The sequence below is a fragment of the Nansenia antarctica genome, assembly GCF_963989245.1.
Source record: "Nansenia antarctica genome assembly, chromosome: 17".
NCBI classification, from domain to species: Eukaryota; Metazoa; Chordata; class Actinopteri; order Argentiniformes; family Microstomatidae; genus Nansenia; species Nansenia antarctica.
Window position 1 is genome coordinate 2659282 of NC_137687.1, and position 5000 is coordinate 2664281.

The 5000-nt window shown below is 48.5% G+C and overlaps 1 pseudogene across 1 annotated transcript in view; it reads left to right on the forward strand.

Moving 5' to 3' along the window:
- LOC308172773 overlaps window positions 1–5000 on the forward strand; it is a 38375-nt pseudogene that overhangs the window by 20736 nt on the left and 12639 nt on the right. The window contains exons 4-7 of the transcript in view: window positions 234–355; window positions 708–773; window positions 994–1059; window positions 2953–3147. The product of the transcript in view is annotated as an uncharacterized misc_RNA (transcript). The remainder of the gene's footprint in view (window positions 1–233; window positions 356–707; window positions 774–993; window positions 1060–2952; window positions 3148–5000) is intronic.

The window sequence follows — 5000 nt, forward strand, 5'->3', positions numbered from 1 at the left end:
ACAGCAGCGTTGTAGCATAGCCTCACTGAATAGTGATGAACATCACTCAACAACATCAAATACAGAGACATTGATTTCTCTCTTTCTCCCCCTCCCTCCCTCCCTCCCCCTCTCTCCCTCCCCCCCTCCCTCCCTCCCTCCACCCCCCTCTCTCTCTCTGTCTCCCTCTCCCTCCCCTCCCTCCCTCCCCCTCCCTCCCTCCTCCCCTCCCTCCCTCCCTCCCTCCCCCCCAGGCGGTGCGTCTGGAGAGTGCCTACCCTCAGTGCACCAGGTACATGGTGGTCGTGTCGACCAATGGGAGGCAGGACACAGAGGAGAGCCTGGTGCTCGGGATGGACTTCAGCTCCTCAGACTGGTGTGTGTGTGTGTGTGTGTGTGTGTGTGTGTGTGTGTGTGTGTGTGTGTGTGTGGTGTGTCTGTGTGTGTGTGTGTGTGTCTGTGTGTCTGTGTGTGTGTGTGTGTGTGTGTGTGCACGTGTGTGTGCACGTGTGCGCTCCTGTGGCCCATACCTTCTACAGTAGACCCGTGTGTGCGTGTGCGTGTGTGTGTGTGTGTGTGTGCATGTGTGTGTGTGTGTGTGTTTGTATGAACCTGTGTGTGTAGTTAAAGCCGGTGTCCAGGATAATAGATCTCAGCAACTACTGTGTGTACCATAACGTGTGTGTGTGTGTGTGTGTGTGTGTGTGTGCGTGTGTGTTCCTCTACAGCTCATGTACAGTGGGTCTGGTTCTGCCCTTGTGGAGCGACACTCTGATCCACCTGGATGGAGACGGGTAAGAGACCCCCGCTTTGCTACGCTGTCTCCTCATGTCTCTGTCTAACTATCTAACTAGTCTCCTCATGTCTCTGTCTAACTATCTAACTAGTCTCCTCATGTCTCTGTCTAACTATCTAACTAGTCTCCTCATGTCTGAGTAAACTGTCTCTGTGTGTGTGTGTGTGTGTGTGTGTGTGTGTGTATGTGTGTGTGTGTGTGTGTGTGTGTGTCTCCAGGGGGTTCAGTGTGTCCACAGTCAACAGGGTCCACGTCTTCAAGCCTGTCTCTGTCCAGGCCATGTGGTGAGTGGAACTCTTCCTCCCTTTTCCCCCCTCCTCCCTTCATCCTTTCATCATCTCACCCCCCCTCCTCTCTTCTTCTGACTTTGACTTTCTCCTTCTATAGTCTTATTGTTATTGTCTTTCTCTCTCTGCCTCCCCCCCTCCTCTCCTGTTCTCTCTCTGCCTCCCCCCCTCCTCTCCTGTTCTCTCTCTGCCTCCCCCCTCCTCTCCTGTTCTCTCTCTCTCTCTCTGCCTCCCCCCTCCTCTCCTGTTCTCTCTCTCTCTCTGCCTCCCCCCCTCCTCTCCTGTTCTCTCTCTCTGCCTCCTCTGCTGTCCTTCTTTACTGCCTTCCTCCTCTTCTCCCTTTTTTCCTCCTCTCTCTCTTCCTCCTCTCCATCTCTCTCTCTCTCTCTCTCTTCCTCCTCTCCATCTCTCTTTCTCTCTCTCTCTCTCTCTCTCTCTCTCTCCCTCTCTCTCTCTCTCCCTCTCCCTCTCTCTCTTCTCTCCCTCTCTCTCTCCCTCTCCCTCTCTCTCTTCTCTCCCTCTCTCGCTTCTCCCTCTCTCTCTCTCTCTCTCTCTCTCTCTCTCTTCTCCTCCTCTCTCCCTCTCGCTTCTCCGTCTCTCTCTCTTCCTCTAACTTCTCTGTCTCTCTCGTACTATGGCTGTAATACACAACACACAAGTTCGAACACCACCACTAGTGTGCCCTTGAGTAAGGCACTTTGGATAAAAGCATCTTGTGACGTTAGAATTATAATGTTCTATCTCCATTTTTGTCCAAATTGAGTTTTTTTACATAATCTGATCCATTAGGTGTTTATTAATGCCTGTGTGGTGTTATTTTTAAAATGTTGACATTTTTGACTTAGTAATTAATAAAATACAAAGGTTCCATCTCACAAAACATAATGGAATGTAAAAACTTTGACACTCAATATCTCTGAACTGCCCTAAACGGAGATAGAACCTTATCATTCTAAACGGAGATAGAACCTTATAATTCTAAACGGAGATAGAACCTTATAATTCTAAACGGAGATAGAACCTTATCATTCTAAGCTCACGATCTGCTAATAATAACACATATATTCCAATGAAAAACCCCTCATACCAGATGTCATACCCAGGTAGCAGTTCCACTACACGTAGCACTCAGCTGTTGGTTTAGGGGGGTCGTGGGGGTCTTGTGGTGGTCTCGAGGAAAGTCAGTTGGACTGGTGATCGTGAGTTCAAATCACCACCACTAGTGTGCCCTTGAGTAAGGCACTTAGCACCTAAATGACTCCAGGGAGACTGTCCCTGTAATCTCTAACTGTAAATTGATTTGGATAAAAAAGCGTCTGCTAAAATGGCCGATGGTGAATTATTAATGTTTAGTGTTGAAGCATTGATTGAGACACACACACACACACACACACACACACACACACACACACACACTCTCTCTCTTACCCCCCCCTCCCCTCCCTCCTCATTTACATTTACATTTTTTGGCATTTAGCAGACACAGCCATTATCCAAAGCGACTTACAAACAAATACATTTGACTAAATAAGTGAGTCATCTAAATCTCAGAGGGCGGCTGTGGCGCAGGAGGTAGAGTCGCCGTCTAATGATCGCAAAGTTGGCAGATCGGCGGTTCGAGCCCCGGCTGGCCACATGTCGAAGTGTCCTTGGGCAAGACACTGAATCCCCAAATTGCTCCCAGTGAGCGGGCCGGCCGGCGCCTTGCATGGCAGCTTGCCGCCATTGGTGTGTGAATGTCTGTGTGAATGTGTGTGTGAATGGGTGAATGAGAGGCCGTTGTAAAGCGCTTTGGAGCAGCAAAAAAGGCGTTTATATAAGTGCAGTCTCCTCCTCTCTCCCTCTCGCTTCTCCAGTCCGTTTACCATTTAAATCTCATCTCCCCCCCAGGTCTTCCCTCCAGTCCCTCCACAAGGCGTGCGAGGTGGCCCGTTGCCATAACTACTACCCCGGCAGCCTGTTCCTGACCTGGGTCAGCTACTACCAGAGCCGCGTGGCCTCCGACCAGCTCTGCATCAACGAGTGGAACGCCATGCAGGACGTCCAGTCACACCGGGCCGACTCCCCCGTCCTCTTCACTGACGTGTGAGTGTGTGTCCCCGTGTGTGTGTGTGTGTGTGCGTGTGTGTGTGTGTGTGTGTGTATCTGTGTCTGTGTCTGTGAGTGTGTGTGTGAGTGTGAGTGTGAGTGAGTGTGAGAAAGTCCAGCTTGTTTGTCGTTGGGTCACAGCTTGGTTGTGTGATGTACCCCAGACACTGGCCTCCAGTATCCCAGAATGCACCTGTTTGTAATAGAGAGGCGTAGCGGTTCATCAGAGTGTAGTCTGGGAACTGTAGTCTACTACTTCACAGTTCAAACTGACAAATCCAATACATTTATCATCAGGATTCTGATAACCATTTCTCAATTATTATATATGTTTTTTCTAGTCAACTTGAGAATCAATAAGCTACTTTAAGGACTATAGAATGCTGAATGCTCTTCACTGATGTGTCAGTACAAAAAAAAAATCTTCTTCTATCACGACGACTGCCAACGGTCGCTGGCCTGAACTAGATTACTTTTCAATCGAGGAGCGGCTGTGGCGCAGGAGGTAGAGCCGGCGTCTAATGATCGCAAGAGTCGGCAGATCGGCGGTTCGAGTCGAGCCCCGGCTGGCCATATGTCGAAGTGTCCTTGGGCAAGACACTGAACCCCCAAATTGCTCCCAGTGAGCGGGCCGGCCGGCGCCTTGCATGGCAGCTTGGCCGCCATTGGTGTGTGAATGTGTGAATGAGAGGCCGTTGTAAAGCGCTTTGGATAAAGGCGCTATATAAGTGCAGTCCATTTACCATTTTAAGATTTTACTTTTCCTGCTACGACTGGAGGTTTGATGATTCACTTCCTTAGTCAAATGTATTGATTGTAAGTGACTTTGGAATAAGGCGTCTGCTAAATGCCAAAAATGGTCCCAGCGGGAATCGAACCCACAACCTCTAAGCGTTGTTAGTGCCATGCTCTACCAACTGACCCACAGATGACCACTTTCATGTCCATACAACGTGTATGGAGGGCGCCCACACACACACACACACTCATAAACTCCCAACACACACACATACACTCATAAACTCCCAACACACACACACACACACACACACACTCATAAACTCCCAACACACACACACACACTCATAAACTCCCAACACACACACACACACACACACACACACACAGATTCATAAACTCCCAACACACACACACACACACACACAGATTCATAAACTCCCAACGCACACACACAGACACACGCGTCAGGGCAGTTCTTACACAATGGTTGTGCTTCCCTGTCCAGTAGGCTCTGGATGAGGTCATTACCTCATTGCTGACAGTCATCTGCCCTTCCTGTTTCCTGTTTCCTGTTGATCAACATCCAGGTCAGGGGTCACTCCAGGTCCACCTACCGGACCCTCAGTTAATGGACTTTATTTTATTTTATATATAACGCCTTATTCCAAATAACTCTACAACGGCCTCTCATTCACCCATTCACACACACATTCACACACACATTCACACACCAATGGTGTCAAGCTACCACGCAAGGCGCCGGCCCCGGTCATTTTCTCATTTTGTCAGACAAAAACAAGAAGATCGCTGAAAACACACGTTGTTGTTCATAGCGGAGCGCTGGAAGTATCAGAACGTGGCGTTAGAATTATAAGGTTCTATCTCCATTTACATACATAATCTGATCCATTAGGTGTTTATTAATGCCTGTGTGGTGTTATTTTTAAAATGTTGACATTTTTGAGTTAGTAATTCATAAAATACAAAGGTTCCATCTCACAAAACATAATGGAATGTAAAAACTTTGACGCTCAATATCTCTGAACTACCCTAAACGAAGATAGAACCGTATCATTCTAAACGGAGATAGAACCTTATCATTCTAAGCT